The sequence below is a fragment of the Penaeus chinensis genome, chromosome 36 (assembly GCF_019202785.1).
Source record: "Penaeus chinensis breed Huanghai No. 1 chromosome 36, ASM1920278v2, whole genome shotgun sequence".
NCBI lineage: Eukaryota > Metazoa > Arthropoda > Malacostraca > Decapoda > Penaeidae > Penaeus > Penaeus chinensis.
The window spans coordinates 25,635,054-25,646,176 of NC_061854.1; positions in this window are offsets into that span (position 1 = coordinate 25,635,054).

Consider the following 11,123-nt stretch of genomic DNA (forward strand, 5'->3'; position numbering starts at 1 on the left):
CTCATGGATACTGGCCCAGTCCAAATACCACAACCAAATCCAAGATGGATAACAGACAAGGCCAACTGGCAGGCGTTCCAGAATGCCTTGGCTCACTGTCTCAGATGCAATGAACCCTCACAAAGTGAAGATGTTGTAGTGCTTGAAGCCAGACTTATCAATGCCATAAATCAAGCAGCCTCACAGACTATACCTAAAACTTGGCCTTGGTCCAGGAGTCACAAAGACGCCTGATACTTTAATGATGAGATTAAGTAGGTCAACCACAGAGTGAACATGGGCAGAAAACAATTCTGAAGGCAAAGAACCCCTGGCAACCTAGCCCTCCTAAGGAAAGCTGTCAGGGAAACCAAGGAAACTGCTAACAGTAAGGCAAGAAAAGTGGCTGGAATGGTGTGAGTCCTTTGACCACCAAACCACCCTTTTAGAGCTGTGGCGATGGATCAGGCGAGCTACCAGCCACTCTGCCCCGAGGTACACACATCATGACCCTCAATCAGAGGCAAACAGACTGGCGCATGAATTTTCTGCGAGAACAAGCAGCAAAAGTCTGCCAGCCAAACTGAGGGCAAGACAAGAAAGCCTACAACCAAACAGACTTGCTTATATCAGAGAAAGGGCAGCCAAACCCAATAACTCAGATGTTAACTAAGAAAAGCCTACAAAACCAGTTCTAGCACAGCCCCGGGCTCTGATGGGATCTCGTACCCCATTCTTTCCTAGGACTAGCAGGTGAGCTTGCACTCTTGCAACAAGTCCTGGGAAACTTCCACTCTACCCCAGAGCTGAAAGAGGGCTAACATAGTTCCCATCCCAAATCCAAAGGAGCCAGGGAAGTACCACCCCATCTCTCTCCTCAGCTGCCTGGCCAACACGGCCGAGAGGATGGTACTAAACCAACTCCATTGGAAAATGGGACCCCCACACGAAACTTCGATGGGTTCACTAGGGGCATGAGCACAGCACACAGCATAGCCACACTCTTAAGCACAATCAGCACGGGCACATCTGTGGTAGTATTCCTTGACCTGGAGAAGGCTTTTGAATTAGCAAGTCCTCTTGCCATTCAGGAGAGCCTGATCCAGAAGGGAATCAGAGGAAAGCTCTTGGCTTGATAGGTGACTACATCAGGAACAGGACAGCCAGAGTCAGATTCCAAGGTCACCTATCACAGCACATGCCACTAGAAAACGGATAAGGTGGGATTCTCAGTCCAGCCCTATTCAACACCTTGATGTCCTGTATCCTCAACATACACCTCCCAGTGGGGTGCAAGATCATCTCCTATGTAGACGATCTTGCAATCACCTCCACTGGACCACACTGCCTAAGTAAACCCCAGCATTATCTGGACCTTGTATCTGAGGAGTTTTGTAGGACAGGACTAAAGATCTCAGTAGCCAAATTAAAAGCCATGACTCTGAGACACAATGTTCAAGGCACAAATCTGAAAATCCAGGAAATGGACTTGGAGTGGGTCCAGGACTTCCAATACCTTGGGGTAAGGATTGATCTTCTGCTTCCATAAGGAGGTCCAGTACCTGGTTGACCTAGCCAAAACAAGACTGTCTGTCATGAGAGCAATGATTAGGAGACACATAGGAGCTTGACACAAAGTACTAAGAGCATTCTTTGTACATGCTGTCCGGCCCATTGTGGACTACGCTTCTGTTGCTCTGATTGCCACAAAGAAAAATTCAAGATAAATTGGAGGCAGTTCAGAATGAAGCTGCCAGGATCTCCCCCTAGACTCCTGAATTGATATAATGGCAGCACAATTCCTTTCAAAGGTCTGTGACAAAGCCTGTGACAAAAAATATTTAGATGTTTAGAATTAGACCACGAGCTCTTTGCAAACAACTCCTGCCTGTCTCACACAGCCAGGGTGTTGATAAGCTATCAGCTCAAAGAACAGCTACTTGACAAGGGCATGGACTTCCCCCACCCTGACTTTATCGAAGCCTCGCCGTGGGCACAAGCCTTAATAGAGTTCTCTGTTATGAGGCTGTCAGGGAGAAAGAATCAATACCCCATGCCTAGTCTAAAGGCAGAAGCCAAGAGGGTCCTTGCAGCCATCACTCCTCCAGGTAGTGGAACATACTTCACAGATGGAACAGTCTATCCCTTAAGCCACACTGTAGGAGCCGGCTTTGCAGCAAGGGATGCCACAAAATCCGTGAGGGTAACAGACAACGCCTCTTGGCTACAGGCAGATGCAGTTGCAATCATGGGAGCACTAGCCTACGCGTCCTTGAGGGAAGGACACGTAGTCATACATACAGACTCCAAGGCAGCCACTGACTGTCTTCAACACAGCTCGCCCAAAGACAACATCTACCTCCTGCCCCCTGGTTACTTTAGTGCAGATAATTCTTGCTCAGGGTGGAAGAATAATCTTTACTTGGGTTTCCCAGCCACATTGGCATCAGAGGGAAAGAGTTTGTTGACAGACCAGCTGGCAGGGGTATGTTCCTAAATCCCATGATCATTCAATCGAGCCGAAAAATCTTATAGGAGAAGTGTACTACGGCAGCTCGTGCCTTTCTCCTGCAGCTTCACAGAGAGAAAACGAGATCCTCCCCCTTTGTCAGATGATACTCAGACGCCACAGGCTATGAACCACTGGCACTCTTGGAAGTAATTAACAGATGTACCGAAGTCATTCTTCACAGAACCAGACTAGGTTACCACTGTGTATGGCAGATCATAGAGACAATAAACCATGAAGACAGGTTTTGCATATATTGTGGCTAGCCGAACGCCACCCTGGTACACTACTTACAGAATTGTGACAACACACAATTTCTGAGACAGGGACCGCCCACAACAGCCGCCGTGCTGGCAAAGAGATTATGCGGTATGCTTGCACCATAGCGGCAGAAGCGCCTACTGGCAATCCCGCCACCACGTTAAGCACCGAGTGTCAGAGAACAAAATGAGAGAGCCATAAATAACTGACACAGGCCGGGCCATATATGGAAGGCCGGGGCAAAGCTAGATCTTCACAAATCTCAATTATATTGCTCGTCAAGGGGGGACCCTGCAGGGGGGACCCCGGGAGGAGGCAGCGTCCAGGCGGGACCGCGACTCGAAGTTAGGGTGATTGTCTGGGTCAAGGTAGCGATCAGAGGTCATGAGAGATGTGGGCGTGGCTTAGGTAAGTACAGCAACGGTGCCATGGTCACGCCATCCTATTGGTCACCCCTGCTAGTTGGAGGGCGTGATAATGATGGCTCCCGACCACTCAGAGAGGGAGAGAGAGATAGAGAGAGAAAGAGGGGGGGGGGGGGGGTGGAAGAAAAGAGAGAGAGGGAGAGGGTTGAGAGAAAAATCCCCACAACCTAGTATCTTCACCTTCATCGAGAACGATATTCAGTCCATCTCTGAAGATGGTAAAGTGATTATCAGTACCATTGTCAATCGGATAGTAAAGACCAGTGTATCAAACATATATATACATACATATATATATATATATATATATATATATATATATATATATATACATACTACTTATTACTACTTCTACTATCGCTACTACTTCTACCACTACCACCTCTTCTTTTACAATGTCTACTACCATATCCTATAACTGTTACTACTACTACTACTATCCCTACACCTACTGTTATACAATGTACCGCTATTACTACTTGCAGTACTGTCACTAACATTACCACTCCTTGGTTTACTGGTACTACTATTATTATAGATACTTCTGCTACTATAGGACTACCTTTACTGTACTTACTACTAAATAATTCTAATATCACAATCTATGCTTACAATTTGCATAACCAAATATGATTACTATTACTTCAGTGCTCCTACTATCAGTCCTATTAACCCTTTTTTATTACTGGTACTACCTATACTGCCTCTGCTATAACTTCTACAACGACCTTTTTGACTATCTATTGCTATTGCTGTTGTTATTTTTACGTTTCTTGTCTCTTACTACTGCTATTACTACTAAGTCTGCTGGTCATAACCTATACTTATACCTGTTATCATAGAAGCCTTTATTATTATTGCTTTATTGTAACTTACGCTTATATACTGTTGTGAATATGCTAGAAATTTGCCAAAAAAATCACTCTAACATAACATTGAGATTCTTGCACCTTACTATATACCTATAGAGTTGAGATATTCTCTAAGCCCTCTTTTTTGTATGCGCATTTCTGCATTTTTTTCACATTGCATTTTAACATTTATATGTAAGCTGCCAAACAGCTAATTGAGAATCTCTACAGATCACTTTTTGAGGATACAGCTGGTGATGAAAATAATAAAAACATGCTAAACTTTGATCTTGATATAATTAACAAAATTATATCAAATTTATAATATACTGAGTACTACAATATCGAGGAATATACTTTTGGAGCAGTCAATGGGGAATAACTACAATTATATTTTGCAAAAAAATATGCCATTTCAAAAGACTTTGACACCTTGAGAACACTCCTAAATTGCCTACCTAAACCTCCTGATGTATTGAAAGTGACATAAACCTGGCTAGGAGAGTCTACCAAACACCTTTTTACAGAAGATGAATATGTCTCTTACACTTACTCAGAACACACACAAAACATGGAGGAATCACAGCTTTCATCAAGAAGGAATATACTGCAGAATGTATAAATCAACATTGTTTCATTTAGAATAATATTGAAATCTTTACTGTCTAACTTAAACAATTTAATACATCATATATAATTTCAGTAATTTATAGGCCTTATAGAAACATGTAAATAAGTTAACAGCTATTATACATCAATTATAATCCAGTGACACATTTGGGCGCAACAAATCTATTCTCACTGGTGACTTTAATATCAGTCTGCTGAAACATATAATACATCCTCCCATAAACATATTCTTGAATGCAGGCTCTCAACTACTGCCCTCACATATCCCGCCCTACAAAGTTTCCAGACCGTCTTGATCATGGGCAGACATCCCTGTTATATCATATCTGGACAAACTTTACACCATCCTCTTACACAGACATTATACACTGCAATCTGACTGATAATTTACTATTTTTAGGATACACAGCACTCCAAACCACATTTTCTTTGCCAGTGATTTAGCATCAGAGCATTAGAACGATCCTCTATGCTCACCGTTTTTGAATAATAACTTTGATGTCTTTCTAAACACAGTCAATACATTATAAAATAAATGCTAATCTTAAAAAAAAAACAAAAAACATCTCTATATCTACCAAGAGGCTGTTAAAACCTTGGATCACCTGTGGTAGATTAAATATATATATGTATATATATATATATGTTTATATATATGTATATATATATACACACACATATATAGTATATATATGTACATATTGCAATACAGTAATCAGATTTTAGATAAGCCATGCGATATTGCTGAGGCTTTCAATAATTACCTTTGTAATAATGCTCCTGAACTTAACAGTAAAAAAAAAAAAAAATTAATAACTTAAATCAAGTCGATAGTTCCTGGGATTTGAAGTTTAAACTTCAAATCCCAGGAACTATCGACGAATAAGGATCCTTGCTATTTTTCCCCAAAACATGAGAACTGTTAATGAAGAAACATTTAATACGATAACTAGAAAACAAAAACATTCTAAACCCATACTAATTTAGCTTCCGACGTGGCCACATTGCCTACCAAACACTCAATATATTTTCATCAAGTATAAACTCTTGAGCTCTTGACAACAGCCAAACCCTCTCGTCCGTATTTGTTGATTTGCAAAGGCCTTTGACACAGTCAATCATAACGTTCTTTTAGATAAATTGTTTCATTTTGGTTCGAGGACTACCTGACTGATAGAACACAGATAAAAGTTTTCAAAGGAGAAAGCTCCTCTTCTAGCAGAATTGCTTTTGGTGTTCCACAAAACAGTGTCCTAGGTCCAGGTCTTAATCTACATAAGTGAGTATTTGACATTATATCTAAGCAGTCCAAGCCCAGAACAACTGATAAACTTCATCAACTCTACAAATGGTGTGTGTGCAACACTGACAATAAATACTGACAAAAGTTATTAGATATTTACAAATAAGGGTATTGATACCCTTAAAACTTCAACTCAAAACAATACTCAGGATAATCATAAGCAGTGGTCACTTGGATCACACTTGTTTAAAGAAACTGAATTAAATGAATTAATAATTAGAATTAAAGGATATATTTACATTTACGATAGCCAAGAAAATAATTAACTAAATCGGCCTGCCCATTACCCCCTACGCCATATCGTCTTTTCAAGTTCGTCATTCAATCACTGGTTTGGGCCTTACTGTCTGGAACATTTATTGTTGAATACTAACAATTTTAATGGGTGGTCCTTTACCTGTGATAACGTAGTGATAATGAATACTTGACAATTAGCATGTACTTATATCAGTAACTTTAATGATAATGATTATGATTCCATTTTGTCGTCCAGTTGTCTGACTCAATTCGACGATTATGAATGGACTGCCGTATTAACCTATGCTTCGATTAATAGGTTAAAACGTTTGTTCACAACCAGTGTATTTCCTATGACCCTGCCCTCGTCATAGGTTCACCCCCTGTTCTCTTTGTTTGTGTGTGTAATTCTTGTATATTATTTGTACTAAATTCATATTTGGCTATAAATGAACGTGTCAAATGTTTTAAAACATGAGATGTGGAAAATAGTAGGTCCAGACAGCATACCAGTAGAAGCATGTCTTAGACAACACTGGGATGGACTGTTTGACAGAAGAATGGAGAAGCAGCATACTGATCCCTATATTAAGAACTAGTGGGACATACAGGATTGTAGCAATTACAGAGGAATAAAACTGACCTCACATTCCCTGAAGTTCTGGGAAGGAATCATAAACAGGCGACTAAGGGAAAAGTCAATATCGGATCAATAATTGAGTTTTAGTTTTGTCCGGCAAAAATACCACCAACGCCATTTTGCGGCACGGCAACTGACGGAAAAGTACAGGGAAGGCCAGAAAGAGGAGGATGAAAAATATATTCATCTCATACAGGACATGTACTTAAACAGCAAAACAAGGGTGTTATCTGCAGTGGGAACCTCAGCTAATTTTGAAGTTACAGTTGGTCTACAAGAGGGGTCAGCACTCAACCCATACCTGTTTGCCATTTTGATAGACTGTTTAACGGTGTACAGAAGGAATCTCCATGGGATATGCTGTTTGCTGATGATGTAATGTTGAGTGTTGAAACGAAGGAAGAGGCGGAGGAGAGACTGGAAGAGTGGAGAGCGGCTATGGAAGATCGGGGTATGCGAGTGAGCAAAAAAACAAAAAACAAAAAAAAAACATACTACTTATTCATGGGAGACCCTAGGATGGTGCACGACATAAGATGGAAGGCAATAAATATCTGGGCTCAACAGGAATGCTGGATGGAGGGACGGAAAGGAGGTTACGATGAGGATTCAGGCAGGCTGGGGAACATGGCAGAAAGTAATCTTGTGCAATAAGAACGCACCACCTAAAGTGAAGGCGATGTTGTATGGAATGGAGACGGTGGGACTTACAAAGAAGCAGGAGAGAAAATGGAGGTAGCGGAGATGAGGATGCTCGAAAGACAAGGATGGACAAAATAAGGAACGAAGTGATACGAAAGGAAGTCGGAATTGAAGAAATGAGTAACAAGTTATGAGAAACGAGGCTGAGATGACTAGGATACGTAGTGAAGACGAGGGATGTGTAGGAAAGAGAATAAGGAGCGTGAAGGTCGGGCAGAAAAAGAGGTGGAGAACAAAAAGAAGATGGGATGATAACATCCATGAAGACCTTGAAAGTAAGGAAGAAGAGTAAGAAAGAAGACGCGAGGAACGGAAAAGAGTGGAAGGTGATCCGCACCGGCGACCGGGGAAGATCTCTCTCACTCTCTCACTCTTTCTTTCTTTCTCTCTCTCTTTCTCTCACTCTCTCTCTCTTTTTCTCTTTCTCTCACTCTCTCTCTTTCTCTCACACACACACTCTCTCTCTCTCTCTCTTTTCTCTCACTCTCTCTCTCTCTCTTTCTCCTTCTTTCTCTCTCTCTCTGTCTCTGTCTCTCGCCGTGGTGATCGGACGTGTTTTTGCTCCCTCTCCTCCGGTGCCCCGCAACTCGGCAAACTATGCCATGGTCCCGCCGTGTCAGAGGGTAATCTGACCTCTCCCCCTGGGTTTGAGGGGGTCAAACAGGGGGCTCCCTGGTGCTTCCTCGGGCAGCTAGCACGAGCTCTTATCCCGAGAGAAAGGGGACCCTTGGCTCAAGGTAATGAGCCTCCCTTCCATGGTACCGGGACCTCAGCCCTAGGATATGGGCCCCCCGGCAGAGTGGGTCAGAGCTGCCTCCCCGCCCACGAGGATGGGCACCCCCATGGTAGCCAGGGTCAAGGTTGCCCACCCGGCCCAGGGTCAGGGGGCCCTTCGCAGTAACAGCAATGATGCCAGTGCAAACAGTGTAAATTAGTTTGAAAAAGCAATCTATCAATTCGGCAGTGTAACAATAGTGCGAAACACAATTCTGTGTTTTGTCATAGGCAAGGTAGGTCATCTGTGATCAAATCTGAAAATAATACAGGCCGGCTAAAAGTGAACAAGCCCATAACACTGTAATCAATTCGTCCGACTCCAGAAAACCCAGGAACACGTGACGGTACACCAAACGGATGACAAACATTATCGTGTATACTGTGATCAGTGTGTCGGTAATCATAGCGTTCGCAACAGCTACAGCGGACAACCCCAAACCAAACTGGTCACCACTAAGAAATCAGGTATTTCTACTCCTTTTGCTATTTCTTTTCCCAAAGGAGTACAGATCAAGAAACACAGACCTATAATGGGCCCTCCTTCTCGAATTAGAATCTGATCGAAAACAAAATCGACTTGCTTATCGAAATGTTCCCCGAATAGCAATTGTCCAATAATAAAATCATAGAGCAAAAACAAGCAGAGGATGCATCGGTCAAACCTCTACCTCCCATCCCCCACCCGTGATCAAACTACGTACGAAACCTTCCCTTTCACATCTCCCCCAGTCACAACTTCCCCTACCTCCACCCAAAACCCCTCATCCACACCTTCCACGCCCATACCCACGATCGGCAGTCCTCCCCTCCCATAACCCTCCCTCTCTCCCTGCCCGCGGCCAGCCAGCTGCCTGGCGCCCTTGCTGACTCGCCGGCGTTCAACTCTGCTGAGCCATACACGTGCCCCTCGTCCGGCTTTATTAGCCAGCAGACCCCGCCAATACAGACTCCCCCACCTCCCACAAGCCAACTCAGAGTCCTCCTGTCGTCAGACCCAAAACTCAACACGCCAAAGAAGACCAAGGTTGAAGCTTCTCCACAAGTAACACCTAAACGGAGCTTTAGAAAAAAAAGCAGAACAGGAAAAACAAGCAAATCCAACAACTTGATCCCAACCGCCACTGGGAGGAAACGGCTCAGCAGCAGGTGCAAGGAGCTACCGCCCTACCCACTTCTCCCCCTCCTCCAGCAGTGCCACCAGTCATCTTTAACAACTATGAAGAACGGGCAAAGTCCACACAAGATGTTGACGAAGACGGTTACACCAAAGGAGGTGTATGTAAATATGTACGGTATACCCTGAAGTCAAACAAGATATCTACTACAGCAGTTAACAATACTGCCGTAGAAGATGTCTGGGTTACCGTACAATCAACATGCTTCCTTCCTTTATTATTAACGCTGTCCATGCTACCTCGGAATCTTTTGCATACATTGAAAAGGTTTTTAGAGAAATGTATTTAAAAAAGAAACCGCTTTTCATCTCAAGTGTCCTAAATGATGATTTAACAAAATCTAAGGTGATTAAAAAAATAAATTAGAACAAATAATAGATAAACCAACACGAATTACAGAAAACACCTCTTTATTAGATTTAATAATGACTAACAGATCAGACCTTATTCTCCACTTCGATGTCACCCCGTGCCATTATGCTAACCATGAACTTATCACGATGACGTTAAATATAAAGAAAACAAAGCGACCACCAGTAATAAAAACTTTTTGCAATTTCAAACACTATGACCTGTCTTTCTGCGAGCTTATCATGTCTAAAAAAATGACTCTATCAGTTATTTCACTGACAGATAATGTAAACTACCAAGTAACTATCCTCACGGAAACTATTAAAAGCAGCACTGATGCGCTGGCTCCCTACGTAACACGATCCGTCAGACGTCGCCCTACTCCATGGATAAATGACGACATCAAGAGAGCCATTAGCGATAGAATTAATGCCCACCAAGTTCTTAACAGGAGCAGAAATGAGGCCGCCTTTCAGGTAGATTATAAAGTAAAAATGAAAAATGTAAAATTGCTAATTTAATTTGTAAAAATAAATTATTTCAGAAATAAAACATGGAAAATTGTTTAAACACTAGTGTCTCACAACAAACACCTCACTAGTGATTGCACAAGTCCCATACAAAGAACATATAATTTTAATGACATTTTTTTTTTTAATTGGAAAACTAACTAATTTGCAAACAATTGCTTCTACATTACAACAAAACACAGATCGGGCAAGGATTACAACTATTTTTTTTTCAGACCGCAACCAGTGGACGTCGAAACAATCATCTTAGTAATAAAACACCTTCGCCAAACAAATGCTGTAGGAGCAGAAGATATTGCTTTGCGCTTTATCAGAGATAGTCTATACATTATTTGACAGTCATTATTAACACCTCTCTCGTCACTGGTGTCTTTCCATCGCTTTAGAAACTTGGTGTAGTAACACCAATTTACAAGTCGATGTCACTAATTATCGCCCTATTACTATACTTCCTATATTATCCAAAATTCTTTTTAAAAAAATGTAGCAAATCAACTGACGAATTTCCTGGAGGCCAATAACTTATTATCTAAAACACAATATGGTTTTAGAAATAGGTTATCTACTGAAACAGCTTTACTACAAATTACTGATGTAATTTATAATCTACACTAAAATTTGGTAAATTTGCTCACATTATGCGACATTTCCAAGGCTTTTGATAGTGTTAACCATGAAATTAACATTATTAAAAAATTAGTAGATCATAAAATTTATACCTTTTGGTTTAAAAGTTATTTGTATACAAGGCCC